The sequence below is a fragment of the Mus caroli genome, unplaced genomic scaffold (assembly GCF_978045245.1).
Source record: "Mus caroli unplaced genomic scaffold, Mus_caroli_1 scaffold_1, whole genome shotgun sequence".
Classification (NCBI taxonomy): domain Eukaryota; kingdom Metazoa; phylum Chordata; class Mammalia; order Rodentia; family Muridae; genus Mus; species Mus caroli.
The window spans coordinates 29835447-29849361 of record NW_028227256.1 but is presented as its reverse complement, the minus strand read 5'-3'; positions in this window follow the sequence as shown (position 1 = coordinate 29849361).

The window sequence follows — 13915 nt, the reverse complement described above, 5'->3', positions numbered from 1 at the left end:
TATCAAATCTTGTTACATTTTTTAAGAAGGATCATGTGAACTAATTATAGATGTCTTGTTAGTATATTGTTATAAAATGCTTATAATCAACCTTCCATATCTTCAAGTTTCACACCTATGGATTCGTGATTTTAAATAAGGGATTTTACATCTATAGATTTCGGTAGATAAGATAATTTCCAGAAAGAACCCCATTGGATATGGAAGGGTTATCATGTATTCCAACTTGACATTTATAATTTGGTTGGATATAGAATAGTGAGGTGTAATTTTGTCTTTCAAAATTTGAAGGTTTCTTTTATCTTGTGTGTATGTGCTTGTATGCAAGCACATGTATGTGTGAATGTGTACAGAACACAGAATTTGCTGTCATGTGTTTTCTTTGAACCTGAAGATCACCAATTTGGCTAAACTGGCTGGCCATCAGACATGAGGAATCTGCCTCTGTTGGCTAAGGTTGAGCGTTCAAACATCTCTCACTCTCTACACCTTGTCCACTTGTGCATCTCTGTGTTGATTACCATATACTGCACAAATCTTCTTTGCTGAGGTTTGAGTCATGCATTGATCTATGGAAATAATAATACACTATTATTATTTCACTAGAAATGACTACATTTCCATGTTCATCCAGGAGAACAATGGTAGAATTTCACACATGTGTGCTATGTTTACATCATTTCCCTTCCCTTTGTGCTTTGAATAATATCACCGAGTCTTGCCTCTCTATTTTCAATGATGTATTCAAGTAATTCATGATTGGAGTTACAGTCTAGAAATGTAAAAAATAAAGTGGCTTAGTCAATCTGTCACCTTTCTAGGAATATTTTTTTTTATTTCTTTGAAATTAAGTTTCTGGTAGGTTTACAAAATGTTGGGTTTCTTTATGACATTTTCATACAAGTATTTTATGACTATTTCCATATTTCTCCCATGACCCTCGATTGGCCCTTTGCTCCTACTGTTCTCTTTCCTGCCTCCAAGTGATTCCCTTCTGATAAAAGGCTGTGTGTGTGTGTGTGTGTGTGTGTGTGTGTGTTGTTAAATGTCAATTATCAAAGGCCTTATTTTCATGCATGAATATTAACTTATACAGACTTATTTTCAAGATATGTGACAATTAGGGACAGAGGGTGTAGAGGATAGGGAAAATGAAAGGAGAGAGGTGGGATATTAGAGACAGAATGGCTTGGGTAGGAGTGGGGGTGGGATTATGAGGGAAACTAACATGTAGAAAAGAAGGCTAGTCAAAGAAAGGGTGTATGAAAGTGTACAACCTCACAATCCAATGGATAATAATAATAATTGGGGGGATAATGGAACATAGGAAAGAAAACAAGGAATTACTTGGAGTTAAAGCATAGGAGCAGCAAAATGAGAAATTAAGCATTACTAAGGATACATGAAAACAACTCATGGAAATTGTAAGATTAATTTCAAAATACAATTTTAAAATTGTTGAAGTTCCCTATGAGTTCTTGTTCATGGAGGCCCCCAGAAGTTTTCCAAATAACACAGGATATTACCATTGCCCTTGGCTATCCACCAAGGCTACATGGCAATACTTACTGCTGAAGACACCACACACTATCTTAGGAACGTAGAAAAGTCAACCTCAGTCTAATGAAGAAACCTCCCACCTGGCTGGCTTTCACAGTGTCAAAACTTGCTTTATAGGCTGCTGGTGGAACAAAGACATCATAGTTATTACCCAGTGCTGGATCCTGTATGTTGTATGGTAAGGAACCATTCTTTTCTAGCCCATCTATCGCAAGCACAGATGCGTGAGAATGTCTTACGTTCTTGTGAAGAGGGCTCTAACCAAGAGAGGAAGAAAGCTTACTACCAGGAAGCCTATCTCTGGAAGCCATTCTGTATATTATACTCAGAGAGCTCAGCTGAAAATGCCAACTGGTTATAAACTATTAAGATCATGTCAAAATAAATATATCCCGTTATTTTAGCTTTAACACATAAATGTTTTTTTCATAAAGAGAGTTTACAAAGTATGTGTGTCGGACTCTAAAAGTTTATTTTCCACATTGAGATTGGTTGGTTGAGTGAGGAAATGAAGGATTTGAAACAGGCTTCCAAAGCTGACATTTGAAAGTGCTGTCTGTGTGAAGTGCAACGTAAAGCTTTGGAGGACACTGGGTATTCCCTATCTGCCCGTCTATGTCTTCATCGATGCCACCATGCAGCCAGCATCCCACAGCATGAGCTGTGGGAAAAGCTGCTGTGTTATTTTTCCTGTTTCCTACACTATTTCTACCAAGAGCAGCAGCGAGGAACTCCCTCCCAGTCTTTATTTGCTTTGAGAGCTTGTTGAAAGGACAGAAGGGTTATTTCTGCAAAATCAAAATAGATTCTGAGACTGAGTCAAGATCTGGGGCTTACTAAGAATCTGGATGTCAGAGGAGAAAGAATGTAATGCTCTGGAAACCAACCTAACCAGCCTATAGAGATTGCTGCCTAACCCACTTCAGTCTCATTATCTATGTAGAAGATTCAAGTTGTTTTATTGATGAGAAAGCCATCATAATATTTTCAGGTTTCACTGGCACACGGGGAGACTTGAGTCAACTAACTGCACTATGCCCAGGAGTTGCATTAATGCAAATGCTGAGTGGAAGCACTAATCATAGCCTTAAAATAAATTTAAATGTTTATAGATGATTAATATACATAAAAGGACCATGGTTTATAAATCATTAAAGAGGTGTGTGCGTGTCTGTGTGTGTGTTTATGCACCTGCCCACAGGTGCACATGGACCAAAGGAGAGAGGGGAAAGATCAGGGGGAGGAGGAGAGGAAGGGGGAATACAGAGACAGACAGAGATAGAGACAGAAACAGAACTAGTGTACTATGGTGTCAGTGTCTAAAGAGGTCAGAGGACAAGTTGCAGGAGTCAGACTTCTCCTTCCACCTTGTGGGTTCCTATCAAGCAGGCTACCAAGCTATGTGGCAGCTACTTTCAGCCATCTTGCTGTCCTCATTTTTTTTTAACTTTCCAAATATAATTAAACTGTATAAAATTTGCCCCGAGAAGCAGATAGTAGATTAGATTTAACAGTTCAAATCTTTTCAACTAGAAAACCTGTTTCAGACAGTGGAAGTAAAATTGCTCTTTATCCAAGCCAGGTGGCATTTTAAATAATTCTTGCCTGGGCAGCCAGAGTAGTGCAAGCGAGTGGGGTTATTCGTGAGAATTACATGTCTCTTTGTACTTGATGTTTTTCAAATGTACCATCTAGGTCTCTATCTTTCCTTTGAATCTTGTCACATGTTGCAGCTCCATTCACAGGATCACTCACGTCCTGTGCTTGGATTTCATGCCATTTAACAACTATAATTATGCTTTTCAAGTACCTTAGCGATCTTCAATAGCACTTTCTCTGGCAAGGATTTTAGCTTGCAAAAATCCCAAAAGCTTTTACAACTTTTATTTGTAAAGATGGCTGCACTTAATTTTGATGACAGTTATCTTGTACATAACTACACCAAGAAGATGAATCTCACTGAAGGTGTATTACAACTCATGAATCTAAATATGATGGACTCCATTATACCATCACATCTGTAGAAATGATCTTAGGCAGGAGTTAGTTAGAGTTTTAAGAGAAATAGTGGGAATAGCAATCTTCTGTCTTCTGGCTAATTATTTTTCTAGGCTCACAGATAGTGTGAAATCATATTTTGACTTTCTTAGAGTAGTCTTATTATTTGTATGCTCCTTTGATTAGTTAATAGTATACCCTTTTGCTATTAAACATGTCTTGGTATGGATAATAAATTATACAACCGTCCTATTTATGGATTATATATTAAGATCCCATAACTTGAATGATCAAGTCATCTCATCATTTTGCTTGTCTTTCTTAGTACCCACTAACACGAGGCTTGGATGGACTCATAGTACTCATTGACTTTGTATGTGAGATATGAACACTTAATTTATGTCTTTCATAAACGTATACATACTTAAGGCATAGGAAATTTGCAAAGCTGTTGAGTGTGTGTGATGTCAGTACACTTTCTCACTGCCACACATTAAAATACCTCGAGTGTACCCTGCTGAAGACTATTCCACATTCATGGGCTTAGGGGCAACTGGATCAGTAATAAATCTTCCTCCACCCTAAATCAAGAAAACCTCCAGGTAGAAGAACAGTATGGTTCTTTGTTAAAGGCAAGGGCATTTCTACTTTAATCCCTGGATTTTCCCCCTGTAAATGAACCCGGTCGCAGCATTCCATCTTTGAGGGGCGTGGTGTCAAAGCTGGGTGCTCCTCCTGAAAAACTCTTCCCTTGATGTATGGCAGTAGAGCTTTTAGCATATTGTATCATGTAAAAGAATTTTTATCTTATATGTTTGAAATACAAAGAATGTAATCCATAATATTTATATTGTTTATATTTTTCCAGGCATGTAATTAGTCCCTGCTAACATTTAAACAGACCCAACAATTCCACCAAGCATCACACACATACAGTGAAGGGCCCTGTCAGGCTCAGGCCTGGCAAACGTGGTCCTGGCAGGTCTTGCTCTTCCCACTTCCGCCTTCCTTTGTAAACTGTTAGATTATATCCCTAAAGGGAGCCATCAAGGTCTATTCTCTTATTTGGATACTTTCTAATGCAAGACTCATTACTAAGGATGACTATCAAAATCAAATGACTACCAGCAATGAAAAGCACCTTCTGGCTCACCTAATTAACATGCCCAATTAAAATTAAACACTTCATCCGAACACGGATTTCTTCCTTTTCCTTTATCAACCAACATTTTCCTATGGGACATGTCTGTCTCCTCTCTATCCAGAGGTGGTCCTTTGTCCGACGCTAGGACAAATACCCCTCCTGCTACTCTCTTGTTCCCTTTTCCTGCTCCCTCATCCTCTATGTCTTGTCTTTTGTCTCTTATTCACCGCCCTCAGTCCCTCTGGGGAAAATAAATTTCCGTTTTGCTAAGAACTTCATTTTGTGAGTCTTAAATCAATACTTCCCCTTTCGTACAGGATGCACTTATTTTTTTGTTACTTATGAAAGTTACTCCCAGCATTTATCACCTTAAAGGAACAAGCTAGTGTTACCTTACAGTTTTTATGAGTCAGAAATACAGGAGGTATTTTGTATTGTGGTACTTTTGGGGTGGAGGACTCTCAGGAGGTTACAGCTGTAGGCTAGAGTTAATATGCTCCAGAAGACTTAATCACTTATGTAGGATCACCTGATGCTAAGAAGGCTTTTGCAAACCGCTGAACAGAGAAATATTTATCTCTCTGAAAACTTGCTGGAATTTGTTCCCATAACAAGGACTCTTCAGAGGCTCTTCCGATGTCCCCATGAGGCCTGTGTGAGCCTTCTTTCCCAAGTTATGACTGAAGTCCAAGGAAGCTGAAGTGCCTTTCAGTATTTAATCTCAAGAAAAGATATTGAGATATAACCACGTACAGATCTTTTGAACTATGTTGCTGAGCACAAACATCAGAATGTTTATTTATATGAGGTTCAGAACAGACAAAATTAACCTCTAGGAATGTAAATTAAAGCAGTGCCTTAGTGTTTGGTGAAGTATAGTAAGGGATAGAACAAAGGAGATGTTTTAGAGTGACAGGGTTTAGCACTATGAGTACATGGTAGTCAGATAAGGGTGTCTGACCATGGCTAAAAATTTGGGGACTTCTCTCATAGAATGCACACACATTGTGTATCCAAGTTATTCCTCAATAAAGAACACACAGACTAACAAAACAAAGCATTTATAATAGCCAAACCCCTGGCAGTTTCTAAGGGCATCAGAACACTACAGGTCTGTAAATAGATCAAAGTACCTAATTTACAAAATGGGAGACAAAAGTCAAGGCAAAATATGTTTCAAGGCTTGAAAAAGAAAATTACATTGTCTTTGTTTGCTCTCCCTGGGATATGAGACTATCACCTAACATTAAATCTAAATCATGTGCAAAAGAGAATTGATGTTAATTTCTGCCTGGCATAGCAGGAAGATAGCAAAGGTTAGATGCTGTGTGTGTAGAATGACCAGAAATGGAGAGAGGCGAGCGAGAGGTTATCTCTGTTGCTGGGATAGAAGCCTGGGAAAACTGAAAACGCAGGGAAAAGGATGAGCAACTTCTACCCAAATAATAACATAAGTATATATATATATATATATATATATATATATATATATATAATACTTCTCCTTTCGTACATGATGCACTTATTTTTTGTTACTTATGAAAGTTACTCTCAGCATTTATCACCTTAAAGGAACAAGCTAGTGTTACCTTACAGTTTTTATGAGTCAGAAATACAGGAGGTATTTTGTATTGTGGTACTCTTGGGGTGGAGGACTCTCAGGAGGTTATAGCTGTAGGCTAGAGTTAATATGCTCCAGAAGACTTAATCACTTATGTAGGATCACCTGATGCTAAGAAGGCTTTTTCAAACCTTTTAGCATATATATATATATATGCTAAAAGTGTGCCTTTATGTGAGTATATGTGTTTTTCATGTAGTTGAAAGATCATGGCTTCTGGCCATCTCTAATGAAGGGCTCATGCAAATGAAGGTTAAGGAGTATTAATGCTGCCTGTTATATTTTTATGTGAATATGTTCTGCAATGTGGTTTTTGAATTTCCATTTTTACTATTTCAATGTTTCTTATTTTGTTAGGTGGCCTCACTGTAGTTGTCCATTTTGCACCTTTTATCATTTTGTTTATGGATTCTAGAATAAGCATGTTCTATTTTTCCAAAAGGTTTGGAGAATATATATGTTCATAATATTCTGGTTTAAAAATTCAGGATGAGATGAAAATTATTCAAAAATTTACTGCCTCAATCAAATTAACCCTGAGATTCCACATCACACCAGTCAGAATGGCTAGGATCAAAAATTCAGGTGACAGCAGACGCTGGCAAGGATGTGGAGAAAGAGGAACACTTCCCCATTGCTGGTGGGAGTGCAAGCTTGTACAACCACTCTGGAAATCAATCTGACAGTTCCTCAGAAAATTGGACATAGTACTACCAGAAGATCCAGCAATTCCTCTCCTGGGCATATACCCAGAAGATGTTCCAACTGTTAATAAGAACACATGCTCCACTATGTTCATAGCAGCCTTACTTATGATAGCCAGAAGCTGGAAATAACCCAGATGTTCCTCAAGAGAGGAATGGATACAGAAAATGTGGTACATTTACACAATGGAGTACTACTCAGCTATTAAAAACAATGAATTTATGAAATTCTTAGTCAAATAAATGGATGGATCTGGAGAGTATCATCCTGAGTGAGGTAACCCAATCACTAAAGAAGTCACTTGATATGCACTCATTGATAAGTGGATATTAGCCCAGAAACCTAGATTACCCAAGATACAATTTGCAAAACACAAGAAAATCTAGAAGAAGGAAGATGAACGTGTGGATACTTCTTTCCTCCTTAGAATAGGGAACAAAATACCCATGGAAGGAGTTACAGAGACAAAGTTTGGAGCTAAGATGAAAGGATGGACCATCCGGAGGCTGCCCCACTCTGGAATCCATCCCATAACCAGCCACCAAACGCAGACACTATTGCATATGCCAGCAAGATTTTGCTGAAAGGACCCTGACATAGCTGTCTCTTGTGAGGCTAGGCCACTGCCTGGCAAATACAGAAGTGGATGCTCACAGTCATCTATAGGAGGGAACACAGGGCCCCCAATGGAGGAACTAGAGAAAGTACCCAAGGAGCTGAAGGGGTCTGCAACCCTATAGGTGGAACAACAATATGAACTAATAAGTACCCCCATAGCACGTGTGTCTAGCTGCATATGTTGCAGAAGATGGCCTAGTTGGCCACCATTGGAAAGAGAGGCCTCTTGGTCTTGCAAAGTTTATATGCCCCACTACAGGGGAATACCAGGACCAAGAAGTGGGAGTGGTTGGGTAGAGGAGCAGGGCAGGGGGAGGGTATAGGGGACATTTGGGATAGCATTTGAAATGTAAATGAAGAAAATATCTAATAATTAAAAAAATAAATTTAGAAGAAAAAAAGAAAATTTACTGCCTCAGTAAATTTTAACTAGTTTTCTATTTAGTATTTGTAGAATAATTTACCAAATGTGTCATTTTATACTGTGATATCAGGATCTGCCATGCTGTCTTCCTTATTAGAATATGAATGACTTTGTCACTCAAATGAGCTAGCTCATATTTTTCTTACCAGTGTCCTTCCCCCTTTTTATTGAACTTTTTCCCATATAGCTTGAGTGATGCAATGAAACATTCTCAATGTAAGCTAGAATGTCTTATCTTTTTAAAATGAAATGAATACATATTAATAATATTGACCAGTGGGTTTCCTTGAGACATTTTCAAACACTGAAACAATGCATTTTGATAACAATAACCCTGCTGTTGTTCCCACCTCCACCTACCCCACTTCTGCAGGATCCTCTTTTTGCAAATAATCTCCTCTCATTTTTCTCTTATTAAAAAAATCTCTATTCTGTATATGAGAGAAAACATGATGTTTATCTCCAATTCCAGCTCATAATTATGAATACAATTGCCTCTAGTTTTATTCACTTTCAGGAAAATGATTTAAATTTGTTCTTCTTTGTGGGATAATACTCAAACATATGCACGTCCATGTGCAAATGCACATACACACTTGCACATGTACACACACAGACACACACACATACTTGTGTCTTATCTTATTTTGTTTATTCACTCTCCTATTGGTAGGCATCTAAGCTATTTCTGTAGTATGACTATTTTGAGTAATGTTTTCATAAACATGAATATACAAATATTTCTATAATGCTGATTTTGACTTCTCCACATATAACCAGGGCTATGATAACTGGGTCTTTATAAATTGTTTTGAGGAATCTTTATACTGATAGATAAAGCAATTAGATTGTTTTATATCCCCTCCAAAAATACATTAGTGCTCTTTTTTTCATGTCTTCTTGATAACATTGGGTCTTTATTTGGATTATGTCAATTGTTTAATATTTACTTTATTTTAAACTACTCACTGAATATATTTTGTGCCAGTATATAATGTATACTGGGTACATTCCTCCCTTAACCTTTACCTTTCTCATTCTTGTGTCTGTCCCTCTTGTTCATTCTTTATCTCCCAAAACAGTTTCATTTTAACTTTTGTATCATATATGCTTTCATTATTTAATTTGTAACTGTATTTAATTTAAGAACCACAAATGAGAAAAAGATGATGTAACTTAGTTCATCTTTATGAATGAAAGCAGTTCCAATTGTGACCAAAATTTCCCTATTCATTCCTCTGTCTTGGACACTTAGATGAGTTAGTGGAAATAGTGCTGTAGTAGTCATTGATGTGCATGTACCACTGTGGTACTCTGAGTTGGAGTGATCAAATATCTAAGAGTGGTATAGTGACATCATATGTTGCATGCTTTTATGTTTTTGGAAGAAACTTCATACAGATCTCTATAATGGAGTATGCTATAGTTTGGCAAGTGGTGTGGTGTATAAGGCTTCCTTCTGTTTACATCTTGTAGTTTGTTTCCTCAATCTCTGCCATTCTGTCTGACATAAGAAGGAATTTGAATGTTGTTTTACTTTGCAATTCTGATGACTAGGGTGGGTGAGCATATTTATTTGTATAACTGTATATTTCATCTCACTAGTAGCCTAATGTTCCCTGAAAAAAGCAAACCAGAGACTTGTAGGCCTAGGTGGGATCCCAGGATGTGTAAAAAGTCAGCCTCTAGAAGAACTCTACCTGGGAACACAGGGAGGCCTCCTGTGAGTCTAAAATAAACAACACTCTTGTGGTGCCACTAGGACTTGCCCTGTAGAGGAGCAAGCCTGAGATAACCACCAGTCCAGCATTTCATAGGCCTGGAGTGAGGGGCAGACAATGCTTAGGATGACATCTGTCCTGGAGCCATAATTCATGAGCATGTCATAGCACTCCTGAGACCATTCATAAGACAAATCCAGACACTCAGGTGCCCCAGGAGCCAGGAATAGGAGCAAATAAGTGGCAGAGAAATGGGAGATAAGAGAAACAGAAGGATGTGGGCACAATGAAGAGAGGCAGACATGGAGACTCAAGGGGAGTGAGGGACAGACTGATGTGAATAGCTGGTGATGCCATCTGGGACCATGGTGGGGACCTGGCATGTGCTGCCACAGCAGGGCATGTCTGGGTCTATGGCCCTGCAGCAGGGGTCTGTTTCCACCAAAGGCCAGGCAGATCTTCCTAATCTGGGCATCTGCCTGGGAACATGTTGATATCTGAGGACTGTGCAGAACTGGCCCCACCCTTTACCTAGTGTCCAGGGGAAGCTGACTCTGGGGAAGTGAGAGCAAGAGAGTTGACCCTAAGCCTATCCAGCTGCATTGCTCAGGAGAGTGGGTGTACACATTTCGATAGTTGTGGTTGAGCCATCATCAAGGACATGAGCATGGGAGAGTTAGCTCTACTGGTCATCTCTCATCTTTCATGTGGTGTCATGGATGAGGGAGATATTCCCCTTCCTCCTCACCCATCGTCACCTATTACAGGTGGAAGGCTTGGCCCTGAGGTCATCAACCAAGGACAACTGGCCTGCCCTCTCCCTAGTTGCAACACCCAGGAGTGCTTTCCCTGTACCTTGCCTGGGCAGCACAGAAGAGCTGACCCTGGTGTCAGGGGCACAAGTGTGCCAGCCCCAAGGTATGAGCATGGGAGAGCTGGCCCTACCACTTGTATGCTGTGCAGTGACATGGGCAAGGCGAAATGCACCCCCTCTAACCTCTTGCCAACTACAGCAGGCAGGAGGGCTGGTCCCAATGTCATCAGAGTGAAATGTTTGGTCCTCTTACCTACTGCAGCACTTTTGAGAGCAGGCCCTGTACCTCTCCTGAGGAGTGGGCTCTGGGTGTGTGTCAGGGTACCAGTTAGCTGGCCTCCAAGGGCATGAGAGCTGGTGCGTTGATCAGCTCAGATATCTCTCAGACCCAGATTCAGGGCTTTGAGTTGGCTCACTCCAACATCTACCCCATAGGTGAACCAGGAGTGCATGAAGGGGACAATCTTATAGATCTAAAACTACAGACTCTCCATGACACTGGGTAACAAGAGGATATCTAAGAGGAGTCCCAGTGAGCTTCCTGTATTGATAAAGTAGCAGAAGCCAGAGGCCTCGTACCAGACCAGCCAGTCATTGCAATGAACATTTGCAAGCAAAGAAGTGTGGGTAAAGGATGCACTGTGGGACACACTAGAGTTTCCACAACCAGATTTTTTTCTCTGTTGGGGGAAGGTTGCAAGGGATAAGAGTGGGTATGAGGAGAGGGAGAGATGAATGGGATTGGGGTACACGATGTAAAATTCTTGAAGAACTGTTAAGAGAACTGTTCTTTGAGAACCCTCTTTCTCAAAAACAGGAAATGGAGAGAAGAAAAAGAGAAAGGAAATATGGAAGCAGAAAAGTGAACAGAGCTCACCCGCTAAGCTGGCGCTGTGTTTGAGCATGGGAGGAACAAAAGTGGAACAAAGACAGCCAGATAAGGATCTAGGATCTGAATGCAGTTTCGTGCTTGATAGTTTTGGCCTCTTCTCTAGACATTTCTTCCAAGCTTCCCAGAAGCCAGTCATGCCATTGGATAGCCTTTTATGAGACTGGGTTTAAAATGTTGATCACATCTTCAAAGATGAGAATGGAAATGCTGGTGGATCATAGAGGGTGGTCGTATGAGGTGTAGTTCTTCAGGGATGGCCTTCCGAATGCTGTTCTCATCTCTTGGGTCCGATTACAGGTTGTCTTAGTTATGGTTTCTATTGCTGTGAGGAGACACCATGATTATGGCAAATCTTATAAGAGAAATATTTAATTAGGAATGGCTTACAGTTTAGTCCATTAGCATCATGGCAAAAAGCATGGTGCACCTAGGTAGACGTGGAGAAGAAGCAGAGAGGGCTACATCTTGATCCACAGACAACAGAAGTAAATGCCACACTAGGCCTAGTTTGAAATGTGAGACCTCAAAGCCCACCTCCACAGTAACACCTTCAAAAAGGCCAGCCCCTACTCCAACAAGGCCACATCTTCTAATAGTGTCATGCCTTACAGGTGGGGATCATACCTATTCAAAGCGCCACAGAGGTGCTGATCTGGTTTTCACAGGTAAGTCTGTGATTACTGACCTGGCTCGTTAGTACTTCTGTTTGATGTATGGCACATTGTTTGGAGTCTGAATACTTTCTCCTGCAGGCATTGGCTTCCATTGTGTTTTTACCTCAGTTTGCACTGTGCAGTTTTGACGCACATTTTTCTCTCACAGTCTCAAAATCTTGTGGTGAGGCTGCAATGTATAGTCCTCTGAAACTGATTCTGATGTACCCACTGTGTGGTTTATGAACAGTCTCCAGTAGTCAAGCCAAGAAGTATATTTTATTTATTATTTCTCATATGCTATATTTTAATCCTGCCTTTCCTCCCCCCAAACTCCTACTAGATCCTTTCTACCCCGTTATCCATCCAACCTTATGTTCTTCCCCCATCTTCTCAAATAGAAAACAAAAGCAAAGCAATATTGAAAACCAAAACAAAAGCTGCCCAAACCAACCAACTAAACAACAACACCCACACACACACACACACACATACAAAGCCCATAAAACCACCAAAGAGTCTGCTTCATGTTGATCAACTACTCTTGGATTTGGTGGCTGTCTGGGAGTGTGGTTGCTTTATGTACTGCAATGTTGATTTATGTTCTGCAATGTCCCATTGCAGAAAAGTTTTGTCCTTTTTCAGCAAGTATCTTTTGCAAAGTGCTTCATGATTATGGGTGCTACTTTGTGTCTGTTCCCCCTTTCCATCTAGTTTGAACTTGTGCAGGTCTTGGGAGAATGGCTGTAGTCTCTGAGTTCATGTGTGCATCCGTCTTACATCTAGGAAAATACTGCTTCCTTGGAGTCATCCGTCAACTGTGACTCATCTTTCAGCTTCCTCTTCATCATAGATCCCCGAGCTTTGAGGAGACAGGGCTTCAAGAAGACATCCTATTTAGGATGAGTGCTTCAGAGTCTCTTATTCTCTGCATACTCTTTCCACACAGAGACACTGTTGGGGTTCATCCCCATCTACTAGAAGAAGCTTCTCTGACAATGGTTCACTGATGTCTTCTATGGGTAGCGCTATGCTATCAGAAGTCATTTTATTGCCATGCTTCTTTTTTAAAAAATATTTTTTAATATTTTTATTACGTATTTTCCTTACATTTCCAATGCTATCCCAAAAGTCCCCCATACCCTTCCCCCCATTTCCTTACCCACCCACTCCCACTTTTTGGCCATGGCGTTCCCCTGTACTGGGGCATATAAAGTTTGCATGTCCAATGGGCCTCTCTTTCCAGTGATGGCCGACTAGGCCATCTTTTGATACATATGCAGCTAGAGTCAAGAGCTCCAGAATACTGGTTAGTTCATAATGTTGTTCCACCTATAGTATTGCAGTTCCCTTTAGCTCCTTGGGTACTTTCTCTAGCTCCTCCATTGGGAGCCCTCTGATCCATCCAATAGCTGACTGTGAGCATCCACTTCTGTGTTTGCTAGGCCCCGGCCTAGTCTCACAACAGACAGCTATTTCAGGGTCCTTTCAGCAAACGCTTGCTAGTGTATGCAATGGTGTCATCGTTTGGAGGCTAATTATAAAATGTGGTACATTTACACAATGGAGTACTACTCAGCTATTAAAAAGAATGAATTTATGAAATTCCTAGGCAAATGGTTGGACCTGGAGGGCATCATCCTGAGTGAGGTAACACAATCACAAAAGAACTCAAATGATATGTACTCACTGATAAGTGGATATTAGCCCAGAAACTTAGAATACCCAGATATAAGATACAATTTGCAAAGCCATGCGTCTTTAG